Genomic DNA, 22,088 nt, shown 5'->3' on the forward strand with positions numbered 1-22,088 from the left:
TCAAGTTTGGTGCGTTGGATTCAATGTTTTGGAAGATATATGGAAAAACGAGTAGCTTGATTAAAACGGGCATAACTTTCAGCTCAGATGTCTGATTTTTGCCTATGAGTATAATCCACATAGCCTGGTGGACACTTCAGTTCACTGGGGAGCCTTCGACTACCCTCAAAGATAAGGACTGCAGACTTAACGAAATTGTGAGCGGACTATAGGATCGCAGATAGCGTAGGTCTCATAGTTCCGAAACCTAATGAGCGAATCTGTTACCTGAGGCTTAGGTACGTGGCTGTGAGCGAGGCCATTTTCAAGGTAGGGTTTAGGTTTCCTACTTACCATTTTTCCATTTGTTATGAGGTCCTATGGTTAGCGCCCACCTAATTAAACTCGAGCTCTTGAAGCTAAATCATTGGGTCATAGATGTTATGAAGAGAAGCATCCTATGGGGTGAAGATGCTCTTTTCTATTTTCAAATCCTTCATATCCCCAAGCTGATCGTGGGGTTGATAAGATGAAATACGGTACTATTTAAGGTTGTGGAGGTCACTACTCCATTTGTGCTTGATCTGTTAAGCTTGATAATAGACTAGAAAAGATCATGGTGCCGAGCCTCTGGAAGGTAGCACACAATGGAGATTGAACCCTGCACCTCTGACAGGTGCATTACCTCGGTATGAACTATCGATGGTAGCCTTCGACGCTATTTATATTATCTACCAACTTGTGCACAAGAGTTGATACTGTAGTTACTTTGGGCTCGTCAAATTATGACTTACGCCATTCATTCCTATTGCAGATGACATCGTAAAGAAAATTTCATAAAGCATCCAACGATCGATGGCCAAGGCCAGGGCCTTGAAGACTTCCTCAACTGCTTATAACAAAAAGACCAAGGACCTGGTGAACACTAGCAAAAAAACCCTCTTGTCGAGAAAAAGGATAAAAACAAGGAACCCTTGGCCAAGAAGAGGAAAAGGACGGCTGGGTCATCCAAAAAAAGGCCCACTATGGCGAAGCCCCTGTCTTTGTAGTCTAACATCCTACCGGGGTCAAAATAAAAGACAAAACACCCCTAACAATGGTCTAGGTAGCCACTATTTTTGTGCCCAAAAGGTTATTCTGATGTTAGATCCGTCGAGGAGAAAGATGATAGACTCTAATAAGGTAGACGACTTTTTGGAAGTCAATCCGAATGAGATGATGAGAAAAGTGCTAGAAGCCTTACCCCCTAAAACGGTCTTGGTGGCCATGGTCTATAACAAGTACTGGACCGATGTGTGGAGAGACCACACATCTTCTTGCATGATTGAAAATTTAGTAGCGGCTAATGTTACCTACATTACCGACCTTTAAACATAAGTATTAAGCTCGAGGGCCTCGTAAAGGATCTTCGGGCCAAAAAATGTAGATCTAGTCCAAAGGTTGGAAATGACCTAGCATTACAGGGATGTGAAATATACAGAAAGGTTCAAAGTAGATGAGACTGAGCTGAAGAGGGTCAAGGTTGAAAGTAAGCTCGATAAAGCTAAGACCATGGTAGAGCAATTACAAAAAAGAAGTGTACGAAACAGAATGCCAAGTGGTCACCTTTTTGAGACGATTAGACTATGCAAATGAGAATCATTGCTTGGTAGTAGAGGCCTTGGACTCCTCGAATAAGGAGAATGCGGAGCTAAGACAGCTAATATAGGGTCAAGTAGAGAAGGTTGGGTCTTTGAGAGTCGCAACAAAGGCGATTGGAAAGATGAAGGTCCAAAACTTTATAGACAACTTTGATAAGACTGAACTCTATGACACCTCTGCCAACTATTGGGTTTCATGGAATGCCAAACTGATGTCGGAGCACCTAAGGGGGTCCACCTAACCTTGGATATTTTAGCATTGGAAGAGGAGTTTAGGGGACCTACCGAAGGTCACCCTAATATTCAAGTTGCTAACGAAGCTCCTAGGGCTCCGGAGGCTCCAGAGAAAGCTGATGCCTGGGACTGGGCCATTGTGCCAGTAAATCCTTAGGCTCTCAATGTAATGGCTTCAATCCCCAGTATATATTTTATTAATGAAATTTCACTTTTTTCATAAAAAATTTTCAAATGTAACTCCTTCTTTTGTAACAAATCGAACTAGCTTTATTGTTAACAATCGAGTTTAGACTTCAACAAAATCATTGGGCAGTTATTTTGTGAACTTTGTCTATATATCATATTGTGACATCGTCCTCAACCATTCCCATCTACGAGATGGTCTAGAAGCTAAAGAGCCTAAAGTCCAATAACACGCCCCACCAATACGAGCCGATGTCCCGATGTGTATATTGCAAAATTAGTAAAAATACTTGCATAAATGGAAGTAAACATTCCTTAAACATGAAAATTTACATGAACACATACACGCAATTGATAGTAATTCCTCAAATGTTCAATATTTTGTGGATGAGATAATAGCCTCCAGCCTAAGTTCTCAATTCTAAAAGTACTGAGATAGGTTTCCTCATTTATATGGTATGGGCCCTCCTCATTTGGGCAACGTCTCGTTGCCTAGATGTTTTTACGATGGTAAGACCCTCCAAAGCACCGAGTCACCTAAGCGTAATGCTCTATTTTTTACCATGGTGTTATAGTAAAGGGTCGTCTTTTGATGATACATAGCAAGCTTCACTTGGAAGGCATCTCATCTTTCTTCAAAGAATTAGAGCTTGCACCTCCACAATTTGTCATTGATTATTTCAATAAAATGAATGCGACAAGATGATGGCACTCTCATCTCTACAAGACTCATGGCCTCCACCCTGTAAATCATGGAAAAAGGGGTTTCTCTTATTACAGTTCGGCAAGTGGTGCGTATAGCCCAGAGAACTTGAGGGAGCTCATCTACTCAGGCTCCTTTTGAAGCATCAAACTTCCTTTTAGGGTATGCTTGATGGTTTTGTTCACAATTTCGACTTGACCATTGGCTTGGAAGTAATAAAATGTTGAGAAATACTTCTTTATCCAATGTTTGTAGCATAGGTCTTGAAATTTCCAGTTATCGAACTATTTTCATTGTTGAATACAATAGAATGGAGAATGTCGAACTGGCATATGATGTTCTTTTAAAGGAATATAGTAGTATTGGCCTCGATGATTTTAGCCAATGGTTCCGATTCAACCTACTTATGAATTATTCAATTACGACAATAGCAAAACTAGCGCTTCCTTTCTCTTTTGGCTAGGGGATTATAAAATCAATTCTACATTTAGCAAACTGTCAGGGGTTTGACACTACTGTGAGGCTCTAGGATGGTTGCCTCTGCACATTAGAAAATTGCTGGCACTTATCATATTATCTTAGAAACTTGTGCGTGTTCTTTTTTAAGGTTGACAAGTAGTATCACTGCCTAAACACCTTGTGGGTCAATACCAACCCTTCAAAGTGGTTGTCACATACTACTCATAGATCTCTGTTAGTATATAGACGACCTAATCCCCTCTAGTGCAATGGAGGATAGTTGATGAAAAGACTCTCTTGTACAAAATATCTACTTGCAGTAAGAAATAAGCAGCCCTTCTCCGACACTTTTGAGCTTTGATTTGACTATCTGGCATGATTTGATCTTTTAGGAAATCTATGATGGGTTGTATCCATGTTGGAATGCCATCAATTCACATTACCTCTTCCTTCCTCACTATTGATGGTTTGGGAAGGTGCTCGATGGAGACTATTTTGAGGAGTTTGAAATCTTTATTATTGGCTAATTTGAATAAAGCATCGATGTGAATGTTCTCAGGTACGAAATATATACCAATTCCAACTTCTTAAATCCGAGGATAAAGTTCATAACTAGCTTTAGGTACACAGCCATGTCGCTATCTCTAGTAGTGAAATTTCCATTGATCTAACTCACTACTAGCTGAGAATTACTGCTAGTAAGCCACTCCTTAACATGCATTTACTTAGCCCATCGCAAGCCAGCCAAGAGTGTTTCATAGTCAACAACTTTGTTTGAGGCTCTAAATTATAACCTTACTGCACAGCTGAGCCTATGTCCTTCTGAACTTTACAAGACAACTCCTACTCCAGAGCCAATTTTCCCTGACAAACCATCAACATAGAGATTCCACATAAGAGGCTCTAATGGCTCCATAAATATCTCCACCTCGGGGGCTCTAGCAATTTTTGCCACAAAGTCAACGAGGGCTTAACTTTTAATGGCATTTCGAGGTTTGAACGATAGGTTGAACTTGCTGAGCTCAACTGCCCACTTTAATAATCACCTCGAGGCATTTGATTTTTAAAGTACTTGCTTTAGGGAAAATTTTGTCAGCACATGAATAAAGTGAGCCTGGAAGTATGACCCCAATTTTCTCGATGATGTAATGAGAGATAGCACGATCTTTTCCATATCTGGGTAGTGAGCCTCTACTGGTAGAACGGATTTGCTAATATAATATACAAGTAGCTAGTGCAAACTTTTCTCTCTTACAAATACCGAGATAAGAGCCTCATCTGAAATAGTTAAGTACAACCATAAAGACTCTTATGGCTTTAGTTTGGACAAAAGAGGGGTTTGTCCCAAGTGTTTTTTCAATGCTTGAAATGGCTCTCCATATTTTTATAGTCCATTAAAAAATTTTACCTGTTTAAAAGCCTTGAAGAAGTATAGACTTTTGTCCGTAGCTTTAGAGATAAAGCGTCCGAGGGTATCTATTCTCCCATTAAAGCTCTAAACTTCCTTGGGTTTCCGAGGTGACCTCATATCAATCAAGGCCATAATGTTTTCAGGGTTCATCTTGATTCTTCTCTGATTAACAATGTACCCCAGGAATTTACCGAAGGCCATTCCTGAGGCACATTTAGTGGATTCGACCTCATCCTAAATTTTGTCAAAATTTGAAAGGCATTTTCCAGGTAGGTGTGATATATCCGTCAAAGGCCCTTTACCAACATACCGTACACTTAGACTTCCATGGTTTTGTCAATAAGTTCAACAAACATCATGTTCACCAATCTTTGATAGGTAGCTCCATCATTTTTCAACTTAAATGGCATTACATTGTAGTAATATAAGCCCTTATCCATGATAAATAAGGTGTCTTCTTCGTCGGCCTGGAATATGGGGATCTGATTATAGCCTAAATAGGCATCCATTAAACTTAGTAGCTCGTGCCCTGCTGTAAAATCCACAGGCTGGTCTATTCTCGGAAGTGAAATGCTATATTCGGGCTAGCTTGGTTCAAATTATAGAAATCGTTACACGCCCTCCACTTGCCATTTGGCTTTTAACCAAAAGGGGATTAGAAATCCATTTCAGATAGATAGCCTTTTCGTTACAAGTCAACTTCTCGACTTCCTCCTTCAACGCCTCATACCTTATCGTGTTGAGGGCTCATTTCTTCTGCCTATGTGATGTGTATGAGGAATTTACATTCAAATAATGGCAAACAACCGCCAGATCAATCCCCACTATGTCCTCATGTTTACATGCAAAGACGTCTATATTCTTCTACAGGAAACTTTTCAGCTCCTCTTTTGCCGCATGAGGCAAGTCCATTTTTATTCGCAGGACATTAGTAGAATTTGGAGAATTTGCCTGGACACTCCTCAACTCTTCCATTGGAGCCTTTTGTGACTTGAGCCCGATGATACGAGGGTCTAACTCAACTTGTAAGACCCCTTCTTCAGGGCCTCCAATATTTCAATGTTTTCCCGTTGTTCAGGGATAGGCCATTCTTCAGGGATGTCGGACATCTTGATATCAATAATTATGACGTTTACACTTCAGGATTTTGCCTTTCGCAGGGAGTTGAGGTAACACTTCCTAGATTATATTTGATCGCCTCAGATCGTGGCAATACTCTTTTCAATGGAAAACTTCATGCATAAGTGGTGAATTAAGATAACAGCCCACAACTCCTTCAAACAGGGCTGCCTAACACTCCATGGTAAGCGGCCGACAATCTACCACTAGAAATTCCATGAAGTTGTGAGCCACAACTGTGGGCTCACCCATTTCAACTGTCAAAGTAATTCTTCCCCAAGGGATGATGCTATTACTAGTGATCTACCAGCATCTTGTCATAAGTTTGTAGCCAAACAATATATTTACAAAGCTTTCATTATCGACGAGCATGCGCTTCAACCCATTGCAGGCGACAATAGCTCTCACCACCAATGCATCACAATAGGGCCAATACAGACCTACTATGTCGTCTTGGGTAAATGTAATTGGCTCTATTTGGCCTACCTGTTGAGAATGATTAACAATGTAACTGGCTATTGGGTGTTCCTTGGCCTCTCTTTGATAATTCCTTTGTGCATTTTAGGAGTTGCCTTATTTTCGATGGCAGAAAATTGACTCTTCCTTCGCTTATGCCCTGCCCGAGGCCTCTCTTCGTCCATACCTCTATTCCNTGCCTTATTTTCGATGGCAGAAAATTGACTCTTCCTTCGCTTATGCCCTGCCCGAGGCCTCTCTTCGTCCATACCTCTATTCCGTCGAGGTAAATGCTCCCTCATTCACCTAATATTTATTTGAGGAAAGACGAGACGTTGGAGTTTTTTGAGTTCGATCCTCCCTTGCACTGCGAGGATTGTTTTTTCTGCAGATCACGGGGCGTCTCAACATTCACTTACATCAGGTCATAGGATCTGTAAAATGTATAATATGATCATCCCACTTTCATATGCATGTGCTTATATCCTCTTTCTCTTCCTCTGGTATCGGGAGTCAGCCTTCTTGGTGTTTCTGCCTCGGTGTTAGCTCTAGGCCCCCAAATTTTCATAAGTGAGCGATGGCACTTCATTTAATGTAGTCAATGCCAAAGCTTGTCCCAAAGTAGGAGCTACGGTGCGCCCCGCTTAGGGTCATTACTGGCTAACCCAATGCGACGTGAGTCCTTTTCTCAATTGCCGCTGAGATAGTGAAAATCCCTGTGTCACCTTGTTTCGATAATCAATCATTTCCTCATTGACGATTTTAGTCCTCATCATCTCCACCAACTCATCGTACATTGCAGGATTCTTATTTTGCACATCCCTTCAGAATAGTGTATTCATAGTGAGGCCTCCAATCAAGGTTGAGAGATCTTCATTATCAGTGACCTGCTCGTAGTAAGTAATTTCGTTCGTGAAGCTGGCTAGGTAACTCTTGATGGTTTTCTATATAGCTTGTCTCATGTCCTGCAAACATTGAATGGGAGCCTCGTTTTGATAGATATTGGTTCAAAAATGCTTTCTTGAGATCAGATCAGCTCCTAATACTTAGTAGTACCGACTGTACCAAACCTCGGTCACTCCGCTCAAGGTTAGATGGAAAACTCTGCATTTTGAAGCCAACAATGCTACCCTCAAGCTCATCTATGTCTTATACTTGTTGAGGTATATTTTCATATCACCTTTCCCTTCGTACTTCAGAATTTTTGGGGGCACGAAGTTGGAGGGCACCAAGAAATTGCAGAGTTCTGAGAAATAGAGGTTGTCATCGTAATCATTAAGTTTATATGATCAATATGGCCCTTAAGAATTGTCCCCATCTACTTCATGTCATGGTCGTGGTTGGGATATCTTTCCTCGATTTTCCTAATCCACTAAGTTTCGTTCCTCCTACCTATTTCTAGGTGGGAAGGCTCTGGCCTCAGGTTCTACCCTTGCACTTGCTGAGCCATTTTTAGAGTGGGCTGGCTCCTACTCCTCGGATTTCACCTTATTCTATCGAACACACTGATAGACCTCTGCGGTTCATAATCCGGGAAAAATTCTCTCCTAAGGGGCCCCACGGCGTATGATGATATATTTACCTACTTCTCTTTCGGCAGGGATCTCTTTTCGACGGCTAGAATGTCGCTGACTTTATTTTTCTTGAGGCTGGTCATAAGCTGTCTCAGGCCTCTCCATGGACATTTGAAGGCTCTTCTGACTTTGGATCTACATGAGGAGCTCATGCATGGCAGTGTTTTGTGCTGCAATATTTCTCATATTGATAGCCATTTGGGCTATCTCAACGATTAGTCTTTCGACTACCCCTCCACCTTGATGACGATGATGGTGAGGTCTTTGGTGAATGACATTAGTACGAAGGAGCTCTTCTTCAGAGGGTTCTCTCACTTTCTTAAGATTAACATCGTCGTTACCTGAATTCATTGAATCAATGAATTTGCTTTTCAACTTTCAACAATAAAAAATATTAACTAGATTCTGGCCAACTTTTACTTGCTCTTTATTCAAGAACACAACCTTTCTTCAAGGGGAAAGCTTTTTGGGCCTTTTCGATAAGCTTTTTCAGTACAAGTAATCGGAGTGATGATGTGGTGATTGCACTTTTCCACGGACGGTGCCAATCTATTGACCTCGTGAAATGGACCTTCCATGTGGCCAACGAAGAGCAACTCTACGTATATTCCTCCCTACACACTTGGCACAAATGGTCAGTAGTATGTGGCCATTTCCTACAAAGGTGGTTGTGACCACGTACACTCCGACAATCAAGTTAGTCGATGATAATTTGCACAACTGGTTCCGATAGAAAAAATCGTCGGATCTATTGATTTCAAAAGGAGATGAGAGAAAAAAGACTTGGATGGTGAAGTTACCTTCTTTTTTTGTTTCTTTTTTATAAAAATGTAGGTCTTAGGTATTTATAGAGAGAATGGCAAAGGATAACCTTCGAATAAAGAACACGTGGCCTCATTCGCTGATTTGAATTTCTTCTAGTAGGCATTCATCTATCACTCATAGATGGGCAGGCATTTAATGTTTCTGAGTTGGAGTTGACACATTAATGTCTGTTGCAGAAATGTCACATCCATCATTCATAAGATTTATCTTCGACGGATCCTTACCCTAAAGATTCGTATCTTGTGTCGAGGCTTCTAGGCATACCACTTCGGATGATGTTATCCACCTTAGAACCTGACCACTTTAGATGATGCTATCCCACCTCAGATCCTCATACTCATGCTAACATTGGGCACATCAGTCTGTCGAAGTGTACATGTGTTTGGTGTACGTTAGATGCAGCGACGCATCGGAGTATGCACATGTTTGGTGTAAGTTAGGCTCTTCGACGCATCGGAGTGTGGCCTATGTTTGGTGACATGCCAGTTCATCAAGGGGAAGCTTAACAACTGGCATCGAATCTATGGAGTCTTCTTTGAATATTAGGGAGTTTGCTATGTTTTTACTTACTGAAGATGAGGCTAGAATGGTTGAGCCTTTCAAATTTATACTTATCGACAAAATTTCCTGTTGTAAACGAAACATGGTGAAGCTATGTAGCTTTCATGGTTATTTTAGCATGGGATGATTGATTATCAGCATATCTCGATTCATATGACCCGTGAATATAATTATAGTAGATTATTTTTGAAACCATTATGTTAAATTGAGGAGGTGTGACGTCTACCCTATCGGAAAAAGAGAGGCCCCCCTTATCTTCCTGCCAGTAAAGATTCCTGTCACCGTGAAAACAAAGAGATAAAATGAAGGTTGAGTTGACCCGTCCAGAAGTCGTTCGGTAAACTCCCTCCTCGTATTCGTTCGTTCAAGCAAGTCTTCTGCTTTTATCTCTTCTCGTATGAGATCCCTTGTCATCGGAAGCTCTTTTTTTCCTCTCGCCCCATGCGTGTTGAAATATACGTGTAATTTTCGTCTGGATAATGAAACCCCTATCACTCATGTTTGGATATCATTCTCTTTGTTGTTGTTCATTTGTGTGCCAAAAGCTTTCTATTTTCATTGGCTAAAACTATTGGTATCTCCTTAAGAATCATTGAGGCCAGCTCTAATTTTTGTAAACCTTGTGAAGCTAGGTTCCGTGGTAAGGTGAATTAAAAGCATAAGTTACCTAATAGGGTTTGGATTGATCGAGGTGAGCACCATAGTTCTTGGCACGTAATGATTTATGGAAAGAATTGCCGAAAGCCACACCTGAGGCACATTTAGTATATTTAACCTTATCCTAAATTTTCTCAAAGTTTGAAAGGAATTTTCCAGGTGGGTGAGACTATCTATCGTAGGCTCTTTACCAACATACCGTCCACGTAGACTTCCATGGTTTTGTCGATAAGGTCGGCAAACATCATGTTTACCAATCTTTGATAGGTAGCTCTTTCATTTTTCAACCTAAAGGGCATTACCTTGTAGTAATATAAGCCCGTATCCATGGTAAATAAGGTGTCTTCTTCGTCGGCCTAGAACATGGGGATTTAACTATAGCCTAAATAGGCATCCATGAAACTTAGTAGCTCGTGCCCTCTCGTGAAATCCACCAACTTATCTATTCTTGAAAGTGAAAAGCTATCCTTCGGGCTAGCTCGATTCAAATTATAGAAATCGATACACTCCTTCCAATTATCATTTGGTTTTTAACCAAAAGGGGATTAGAAATCCATTTCGGATAGATGGCCTCTCTGTTACAAGTCAACTTCTCGACTTCCACCTTCAGCACCTACGCCTTTTCGTTTTGAATAGTGTTCTAAAAGGCATAATGTGTGGCGATGCGTTGATGCCAAGCTAATGCATAAAAAAACGTTAAAAAGCATTTTCGTATTTTAATGTTATTTTAAATTTTTAATCAATAAAAAAATTATTTAATAATTATAAGTTTTAACTTAAAAGAATTGTAAAAAAAAAAGGAAAGAAAAAACCTAATAATGCGTGCCTAGGCGTGCATTGGTGCCTTAGCCTTGCCTCGCGTCTATTGACCGCGTCCATTGACCGCCAAATAAAGTGCCAAGCACTTTGCTTGGTGCCTTAGACTCACCTCGCGCCAATGCGAGCATTGACGTGCTATTTAGAAAACTAGTTTTGAGAGCTCGTTTCTTTTGCCTATGCAGTGTATGTGAGGGATTTACATTCAAATGATGGCAAACAACCCTCAAATCAATCCCCACCATGTCCTCATGTTTCATGCAAAGACATCTAAATTCTTCTGTACGAAACTTTTCAGCTCCTCTTTTGCCACATGAGGCAAGTCCCTTCCTATTCACAGAACGTGAGTAAAATTTGGAGGATTTGCCCAGGAACTCTCCTAGTCTTCCATTGGAGTTGTTTGCAACTCGAACCCGATGATGCAAGGGTCTAACTTACCTTGTAGGACCCCTTCTTTAGGGGCCTCCAATATTTCAATGTCTTCTCCTTATTCGGGGTAGGCCCTTTTTCAAGGACGTCGGACATCTCGATATCAATAATTAAGAGGTTTATACTCTGGGATTTTGCCTTTCACAGGGAGTTGAGGTAACACTCCTTAGATTCCATCTGATTGCCTCAGACCGTGGCAATACCCTTCTCGATGGGAAACTTCATGTATAAGTGGTGAATTGAGGTAACAGCCCACAATTCTTTCAAAGCAGTGTTAACTAACACTCCATGGTAAACGGGTCAATGATCTACCACTAGAAATTCCATGAAGTAGTGAGCCACAACCATGGGCTCTCCCATTTCAACTGTCACAGGTAAAACCATATAGAGGCTCACTCATGGTGATATGATCCAAGATGCGGGAGTCACGAAGGGAAGGCCGAGCCGAGACCCGTTGATTATTGAAGAAAGCCCGATGATGCAATCGAGAGTGAAATGAGTTATAGGGGCGATGGGGTTGCTCGTTAAAGCCACTATTGATGAAAACATGTTTGGGACACAAAATGGAGCAAGTGTCATGTTGGGGTCAAAGGCCGAAGAGACTTGGATCAATATGATACGAGCAATAGAAGTTGGAAGCAGCAATGTGAACTATGAGAACGCAGAGTTATAATTCCCATGCGGTCACATGTATACCAGCAGGGAATTCTAGGAGGCAATTCAAATGAACAATGGGACCGCATAGATTAACACTATGTGACCACATAGAACAAAGTCGAGGACCGAATTGCAATTTTTTGCGAGTTTCCTAATTTGATTAGAATTGTAATCTTTTCATAATTCTTCTTGATTTTTGCACGGGATTTTATTCCTTATACAATATTTTAGGTTTTAGTATAAATAGGAGTAGTATTTTCCATGGTGGAGGACTTTTAACATTTTTATTGAAAGAATTATCGCTTTCTTCTTTGTTCTTTCAAATTGAACAATAAATTGAACTTATCAAGGAAAAATTCTTGTGACTTTCAAAATCGGATTGTGGGTTCTTCAATTGTGTAATCAAGGGGTTCATCGTATCTTGCTATCATTGGGTTCTTTGTTTCACGCTGTTGGGTCGAAAATCCAAAATCGGGTTATCAATTGGCGTTCTTGGGTTCCGCATCAATTTCGTTGTAGGTTTCGTAGTCTCTGTTGCTCGGGGTTCGCATCAGTTGGTATCAAAGCTTTGGCTCCAATTTAATCAGGTTATAGCTTTAATTTTTCTTTTGAGTCATTAGTTTTTTTTTCGATTCTTCTAGTTACCTTTTTCTGTTCTTGAGTCATCCTTCATTGCTAATTCCTATATTTTTGTTTTCGTCGGTAGTATCAAGTTTTTATGTAAAAAAAAATTTTAAAATAAAAAGAAGTACTGTTCATCGGGTACTGTTCATCTCGAGAAGGAAAAGAAGAAGTTACTGTTCACATCCAAAAAAAAAGTTTTTTTTTCCTTTTTTGAGTTGATCGATTACTACCAACAATTTACAATTTGATTCACAACTTTCATTCTTGTCAAATCAGTCCCAATTTTTGTCACAATTCCCTTATTGATCCCTTGATAAGTCTGTCCAAATTTCATCCCAATTAATCGCAAATCCCTTGAATTCGCGTTCTTTGAATTACATTCGATCTTGAATCCACAAGTTTGAATCCGATGAGTTCATTGTTGTTCTTGGAAGCACTTGGTGAAAGCATTGAGTGGTAAAAGGCAGAGTGGTGAGTTTCTTAGAGGGTAAAAGCCAATTGTGTGATTTCGAGTGAACTTGTTAAGGTAGAAAAATGAGAGATGTCTAAAAGAGAAAGATCAAATCCCAGCCGTAACGGTAATCAAACCGTCACGCAGGACGATATGATGCAGCGGTTTGAACAGTTATTGATGGATATGGGAGATAGGCTAGACATGTTGGATACGTCAGTTGTAAATCTTAGAGCGAACAATGGGTGGATGTACCTCCTGCTAGGAGACCGGGTAGGTGGGAGCCTAGGAGGGAATGGGAAGCGTTTAATCATGATAGTAACCTACATGAAGATGATTGTGAAGAAATGGAGATGGGACGGATGAGAAATAGAGGTGGTAGGCTTGAACGACGGGGTAAAAATAATTTCGGTGATGAAGTAGACGACAATTTGATGACGATACCACAATTTAGGGGTAGGAGTGATCTCGAGGCCTATTTGGAATGGGAGAAAAAAGTGGAGTTAATTTTTTATTGTCACAACTACTCGGAGGATAAGAAGGTGAAGATTGCGATGTTAGAATTCACTGACTACGCCATCACTTGGTAGAATCAAATGGTTACTTCACAGAGTAGAAATTGGGAAAGGCCTATTAATACTTGGGACGAACCAAAGGTGGTGATGAGAAAGCGGTTTGTGCCTAGACATTAAAATAGAGAGTTATATCAAAGATTGCAAGGTTTATACCAGGGATCGAGGAGTATATAGGATTACCACAAAGAAATGGAAATCTTAATGATTCGGGCGAATGTGGAAGAGGACCGAAAAGCCACTATGGCATGGTTCTTGAGTGGAATGAATCGGGATATTGCTAATGTGGTAGAGCTACAACATTACGTAGAGTTGGAAGATATGTTGTATTTAGCCATGAAGGTGGAAAAACAATTGAAGAGGAAGGGGACTACGAGACAGCTGGTGAATACTTCGTCTTCTAACCTGAATTGGAGGTCGAAGTGGGCCAATAATAAGGAAAGCGAGGTGGTAGCTAAGGGAAGAAATGAATTGCAGAAAGGGAATGATGAAGGTGCTAGCAAAACTATACCCAAAATGGATCCACAACAATCAAGGAGCAGGGACATAAAATGCTTTCGATGTTTGGGGACAGGACACATTGTTTCTCAGTGTCCTAACAAGCGCGTAATGGTATTGTGGGATAACGGAGAGGTAGTGAGTGAGAGTGAAGGAGAATATGACGACATGCCAGCATTGGAGGAAGTTAGTGATGAGGAGAATGTGGAATTTGCCGTTGGGGAGTTGTTGGTCACAAAGCAAGCTCTTAACACTCAAACCAAGGCAGTTGACTCGGAGCAGCAACGGGAAAACATATTCCACACCCGGTGCCACATCCATGATACGGTATGTAGTCTAATTATTGATGGTGGAAGTTACACAAATGTAGCTAGTACAACATTAGTTGAGAAGTTAGGCTTAGCTTTATTAAAACACCCTAGGCCTTATAAATTGCAATGGTTAAATGAAAGTAGGGAGGTTAGGGTAAACAAATGGGTGTTAATCAATTTTTCAATTGGAAGTTATAGTGACAAGGTTGTATGTGATGTGGTGCCTATGCATGCGGGTCATATCTTGTTGGGGAGACTATGGCAATATGATAGGAAAGTTACACATGATGGGTACAGGAACCGATATAGCTTTGTTAAGGATGGGAGATCTATTACCCTTGCACCATTAACGCTAGCACAAGTGTATGATGACCAAATTAAATTGAAAAGTGAGGAAGAAAGGAGGGCAAGAGAGCTGGGAAAGAAGAGAGAAAATAGTAAGCCAATGGGCAAGAGAGAAGATGGTAAGGTGGTCGAGAGTGGAGAAAAGGGAGAGAGGCTACATGAGAGGAGAGAAAAAGAGTCAGTTGAGAGAAGGGAAGAAGAGTCAGTTGAGAGGAGAAAGTCGAAAGTGAACTTCTTTATGAAGGAGAGCGAATTGAAAAAGACTATGGTTGATAAAAGACAAGTGTTGTTGTTGGTATACAAAGAATCACTCCTCAATTTTGAGGAATCTAACACACCCCTCCCTAGTTTGGTTAAGTCTTTGTTGCGAGAATTTGAAGACGTGTTTCAGGAGGACGTGCTAAGTAGGCTGCCACTAATTTGAGACATTGAGCACCAAATTGTCTTCATACCTGGAGTTGTCATTTCGAATCAACCAACTTATCGAAGCAATCCCGAGGAGACGAAGGAACTTCAGAGATAAATGGAGGAATTGATGAGCAAAGGTTATGTGAGGAAAAGCATGAGCCCTTTTGCTGTTCTTATCCTGTTGCTACCAAAGAAGGATGGAACATGGATGATGTGTGTGGACTACAGAGCCATCAACAACATAACGGTATAAAGTATCGCCATCCCATACCTAGGTTAAATGATATGCTCAATGAACTGCATGGTGCTTACACTTTTAGTAAAATTGATCTTAAGAGCGAGTATCATCAAATTCGCATGCGGGAGGGTGATGAATGGAAAACGGCATTTAAAACTAAATATGGTTTATATGAGTGGTTAGTCATACCGTTTGGACTCACTAATGCACCGAGCAATTTTATGGGTTTAATGAATCATGTTTTGCGTGCTTTTATAGGTAAATTTGTTGTAGTCTATTTTGATGACATCCTAATCTATAGCAAAAACCTAGAAGAGCATTTGGAACATTTAAAATGTGTGCTTGTTGTGTTAAGAAAGGAACGACAATATGCTAATTTTAAAAAGTGTATGTTTTGCATGGATAAAGTTGTTCTCTTAGAGTTTGTGGTTAGTGCTAATGGAATAGAAGTAGATGTAGAAAAGATAAAGGCTATTAAAGAATGGCCAACACCTAAAAGCATAACTGAAGTTAGAAACTTTTATGGTTTAGCTAGTTTTTATAGGCGGTTTGTAAAGAATTTTAGCACAATCACTACACCACTTATTGAGATTGTTAAAAAGAGCATAGGTTTCCATTGGGATGAGGCACAAGAACTTGCATTTAATACTATTAAGGATAAATTGTGTAAAACACCTGTTTTAGCATTACCTAACTTTGACAAGACATTTGAGGTCGAGTGTGATGCTTTTGGAATAGGTATTGGAACAGTGTTAATGTAGGAACGGAGGCCTATTGCTTACTTTAGTGAGAAGCTGAGCGGAGCTGCACTAAACTATCCGACATATGACAAAGAGTTCTATTCACTCGTTATTTGTGTCCTAAGGAATTCGTGATACATATCGATCATAAGTTTTTAAAACACTTGCAAGGACAGGGTAAATTAAACAAGAAGCATACAAGATGGATGGAATTCATCGAGACTTTCCCTTACGTTATCAGGTATAAACAAGGTAATGAGAATGTGGTAGCGGATGCATTGTCTCAAAGGTACGTGCTTATTAATTCTTTAAGTGCAAAATTACTTGGCTTTGAGCATATTAAGAGCATGTATGTGAATGACCTTGATTTCTCTGACATCTATGACTCATGTAATAAAGAAGCGGTTGACAAATTTTATAAACATGAGTGATATCTGTTTAGAGAGAATAAATTGTGTATTCCTAATTGTTCTATGCGTGAGTTGTTGGTAAGGGAAATACACAGTGGAGGTCTAATGGGTCACTTTGGGTTCAAAAGATGTTAAAGGCATGAGGAGGACATTTTTATTGGCCTAAAATGAAAAGTGATGTAGAACGAATTTGTGGAAAATGCATAACCTGGAAGAAAGCTAAGTCTAAAGTTTTACCACATGGTTTGTATACGCCTTTACCTGTACTTAGTGAACCTTGGGTGGATATATCAATAGATTTTGTATTAGGTTTACCTAGAACAAAAAGAGGTCGGGATTCAATATTTGTTGTAGTAGATAGGTTTAATAAAATAGCACACTTTATACCATGTCACAAAATCGATGATGCCTCTAATATTGCTGATTTGTTAGTTAGGGAAATAGTACGTTTGCATGGGGTCCCTAGGAGCATAGTATCTGATCGAGATGTTCAGTTTTTAAGTCATTTTTAGTGTGTATTGTGGAATAAGTTAGGTACTAAACTATTATTCTCTACAACTTGCCATCCACAGACTGATGGACAAACTGAGGTAGTAAATAGGACCATGACTCAATTGTTTCTTACCGTGATAAATAAGAACTTGAAAAGTTGAGAGGAGTGTTTACCTTTCATTGAATTCGCTTACAATAGAGCTGTACACTCTACTACTTTGTTTTCGCCTTTCGAAACCGTTTATGGATTTAATCCACTAACTCCTTTGGGTTTGTTATCTTTACCTGTGAATGAACGACGTAGCCTGGATGGTAAGAGGAAAGCTGAGTTGGTAAAATCACTTCACGAAAAGGTCCGGATGCAAATTGAAGAAAAAAGTAAGCTAGTTGCATCAAGGCCAAACAAAGGAAGAAAGTGCGTGACATTTGAACCAGGTGATTGGGTTTGGGTACATTTCAAAAAGGAGCATTTTCCCAAGCAGAGGAAGTCAAAATTGCAGCCACGAGGAGATGGTCCATTCCATGTCATCGAAAAGATAAATGATAATGCATACAAAGTGGATCTTCCAGGTGAGTATAATGTTTCGACTACATTCAACAATGCTGATCTATCTCTCTTTGATACAGGTGCAGATTCGAGGATGAATCCTTTTGAAGAGGGAAGGACTGATATGATCCAAGATGCGGGAGTCACGAAGGGAAGGCCGAGCCGAGACCCATTGATTATTGAAGAAGGCCTGATGATGCGACCGAGAGCGAAACGAGTTACAGAGGCGATGGGGTTGCTCGTTAAAGCCACTATTGATGAAACCATGTTTGGGACGCAAAATGAAGCAAGTGTTATGTTGGGGTCGAATGTCGAAGAGACTTGGATCAATATGATACAAGCAATGGAAGTTGGAAGCAGCAATGTGAACTATACCACCGCATAGTTATAATTCCCATGCGGTCGCATGTCTACTGGCAAGGAATTTCAGGAGGCAATTCAAATGAATTATGCGACCGCATAGATTAACACTATATGACCGCACAGAACAAAGTCGAGGACCGAATTGCAATTTTTCGCGAGTTTCCTAATTTGATTAGAATTGTAATCTTTTCATAATTCTTCTTGATTTTTGCACGGGATTTTATTTCTTTCACAATATTTTACGTTTTAGTATAAATAGGAGTAGTATTTTCCATTGTGGAGGACTTTTAACATTTTTATTGAAAGAATTATCGCTTTCTTCTCTGTTCTTCCAAATTGAACAATAAATTGAACTTATCAAGGAGAAATTCTTGTAATATTCAAAATCGGATTGTGGGTTCTTCAATTGCGTAATCAAGGGGTTCATCGTATCTTGCTATCATTGGGTTCTTTGTTTCACGTTGTTGGGTCGAAAATTCAAAATCGAGTTATCAATTGGCGTTCTTAGGTTCCACATCAATCTCGTTGTAGGTTTCATAGTCTCTGTTGCTACGGGGTTCGCATCACAATGGGTCAGCTCGTGATCTACCAGCATCTTATCATAAGTGGAGCCAAACAGTATATTTACAAAGCATTCATTGTCGACGAGCATGCGCTTCAACCCATTGCAAGCGACAATAGCTCTCACCACCAATGCATCACAATAGGGCTAATGCAGACCTATTGTGTCGTCCTGGGTAAATGTAATTGGCTCCATTTGGCCTACCTGTTGAGAATGATTAACAATGTAACTGACCATTAGATGATCGTTGGCCTCTCTTTCATAATTCCTTTGTGCATTTCGGGAATTGCCTCCTACATGGGGCCTTCAATAATTATGACGATTCTCCCGACTGGCTAATTTTTGATGACAAAAAGTTGACTCTTTCTCCACTTATGCCCTTCCCGGGGCCTCTCTTCGTCCTCACCTCTATTTCGTCGAGGTGAATGCTCCCTCATTCGCCTCATATTTCTTCTAGGAAAGACGGGATGTTGGAGTTTCTTGAGTTCGATCCTCCCTTGCGCTGCGAGGATTGTTTCTTTCTGCAGATCACGGAGCGTCTCAACATTCACTTGTATCAGGTCGTAGGATTGATAAAATGTAGAATATGGTCGTCCCACTTCCATATGCCTGTGCCTACATCATCTTCCCCCTCTATCTGCTTTTGAAAGTTAGCCTTCTTGATGTTTCTATCTCGGCTTTAGCGTTGGGCCTCACATTTTTATAAGTGAGCGATGGCACTTCATTTAATGTAGTCGATGCCAAAGCTTGTCCCAAGGTAGGAGCCACCTTGTGTCCCACTTGGGTCTATTGCTGGCTAACCCAATGCAACGTGAGTCCTCTTCTCAATTGCCATTGGGGAGCGAAAATCCCTTTGCCGCCTTGTTTGGATAATCAATCATTGCCTCATTGACGATTTCAGTCCTCATCATCTCCACCAACTCATCATATGTTGCAGGATTCTTATATTGCACATCCTTTCAGAACAGTGTATTCATATTGAGACCTCCATTTAAGGCTAAAAGATCCTCATTGTCAGTGACCTGTTCGTAGTAAGTAATTTCGTCTGTGAAGCGGGCTAGGTAACTCTTGATGGTTTTCTATACAGCTTGTCTCATGTCCTGCAAACATTGAATAGGAGCCTCATCTTCCCTTCTTGATAGATATTGGTTCAAAATGCCTTCTTGAGATCAGGTTAGCTCCTGATACTTAGTGGTACCTGCTGTACCAAACCTTGGTCACTCTACTCAAGGTTAAATGGAAAACTATGCACTTCGAAGCCAGTGATGCTATCCTCAAGCTCATCTATGTCTTATTCTTGTTGAGGTATATTTTCATATCGCCTTTCCCTTCATACTTTGGAATTTTAGGGGGCACGAAGTTGGAGGACATCAAGAAATTACAGAGTTCTGAGAGAAATGGAGGTTGTCGTCGTAATCATTAAGTTCATATGATAGATATGGCCCTTCAAAGTTGTCCCAATCTACTTCATGTCGAGGTCGCGATTGGGATATCCCTCATTGATTTTCCCAATCCACTAAGTTTCATCCCTCCTACCTATTCCTAGACAGGAAGGCTCTGCTCTCTAGTTCTACCCTTGCACTTGCTGAGCCGTTTTTAAAGTGGGCTAGCTCCTATTCCTTGGATTTCACCTTATTCTGTCGAACACGCTAATAGACCTCTGTGGTTCATAATTCAGGAAAAATTCTCTCCTAGTTAAGGATTAATAGCAAGGGTCCCCGCAGTGTATGATGATATATCTACCCACTTCTCTTTTGACAGGGATCTCTCTTCGATGGCTAGAATGTCGTTGACTTTATGTTTCCTGAGGCTGGTCATAAGCTGTTTGAAGCCTCTCCATGGACATTTGAAGGCTCCTCTGACTTTGGATCTACATGAGGAGCTCATACATGGCAGCGTTTTGTGCTGCAATATTTCTCATATTGATAGCCATTTGGGCTATTTCAACTGTTAGTCTTGTGGCTGCCTCTCCACCTCGGTGATGACAATGATGAGGTCTTTGGTGAGTGACATTAGTATGGAAGACCTCTTCTTCAGAGGGTTCTCTCACTCTCTTAAGATTAATAACATCATTACCCGAACTTATTGAATCAATGAATCTGCTTTATAACTTTCAACAATCCAAAAGATTAAATAGATTCTGGCCAACTTTTATTTGCTCTTTATTCAAGAACACAACCTTTCTTCAACGGGAAAGCTTTTTGGGCCTTTTCAATTAGCTTTTTAGTGCAAGTGATCAGAGTGATGATGTGGTGATCGCACTTTTCCACAGACCATGCTAATCAATTGACCTCGTAAAATGGACCTTCCATGTGGCCAACAAAGAGTAACTCCACGTATATTCCTCCCTACACATTTGGCACAAATGATCAGTAGTATGTGGCTATTTCCAGCAAAGGTGGTTGCAACCACGTACACTTCGACAATCAAGTTAGTCGATAATAATTTGCACAACTAGTTCCGATAGCAAAAATCGTTGGATCTATTTATTTCAAAAGGAGATGAGAGAAAAAAGACTTGGATGGTGAAGTTACCTTCTTTTTTTTGTTTATTTTTTATAAAGATGTAGGTCTTAGGTATTTATAGAGAGAATGGCGAAGGATAACCATTGGATTGAGAACACGTGGCCTCATTCGCCGATCCAAGGTGTCTTTTGGTAGGCGTTCATCTATCACTCATAGGTGGAAGGGCATTTAATGTTTCTGAGTTGGAGTTGACACATTGGTGCCTATTGTAGAAATGTCACATCCATCATTCATAAGGTTTTGTCTTCGACAGATCCTTGCCCTAAAGATTCATATCTTGTGCTGAGGTTTCTAGACATACCACTTCGGATGATGTTACCCACCTTGGATCCTGACCACTTTAGACGATTGTATCCCACCTCGGATCCTCATGCTCATGCTGACATTATGCGAATCGACCTATCGGAGTGTACATGTGTTTGGTGTACGTTAGACGCATCGATGCATCGGAGTGCGCATGTGTTTAGTGTAAGTTCGGCTCTTAGGTGCATTGGAGTGTGGCCTGTGTTTGGTGATGTGGCAGTTCATCACGGGGGGCATAATAACTGACATTGAATCTGTGGAGTCTTCTTTGAATATTAGGGAATTCGCTATGTTTTTACTTGCTAAAGATGAGGCTAGAATCACTGAGCCTTTCAAATTTACACTTATCAACAAATTTTCCCGTTGTAAATGAAACATGGTGCAGCTATGTAGCTTTCATGGTTATTCTTAGCATGGGATGATTGATTATCAGCATATCTCGATTCATATGACCCGTGAATATAATTATAGTAGATTATTTTTGAAACCATTGTGTTAAATTGAGGATTGCCCCATGCGTGTTGAAATATACGTGTAATTTTCGTCTGGATAATGAAACCCCTGTCACTCATGTTTGGATATCATTCTCTTTGTTGCTGTTCATTTGTGTGCTAAAAGCTTTCTATTTTCATTGGCTAAAACTATTGGTATCTCCTCGAGAATCAATGAGGCCAGCTCTAATTTTTGTAAACCTAGTGAAGCTAGGTTCCGTGTTGAGGTGAATTAAAAGCATAAGTTACCTAACAGGGTTTGGATTGATCGAGGTGACCACCATAGTTCTTGGCACGTAGTGATTTATGGACAGATGCCTGCATTTTGAACTTAGTGGAGAAATAATCGGTCATATTGCTAACCACTTGTGGGGTGTTGGGCCCAAGAAAAACAATATATTCCTACAAATAAACAAAACAGAATCATAATGATTAATGGTTGTCACTAAAGTTGCATGCATAAATAAACCAACTGCATTTAGATATGAACACTTTACGTCTA

This window comes from Olea europaea, chromosome 14 (genome assembly GCF_002742605.1).
Source record: "Olea europaea var. sylvestris chromosome 14, O_europaea_v1, whole genome shotgun sequence".
In the NCBI taxonomy this organism is placed as follows: Eukaryota; Viridiplantae; Streptophyta; class Magnoliopsida; order Lamiales; family Oleaceae; genus Olea; species Olea europaea.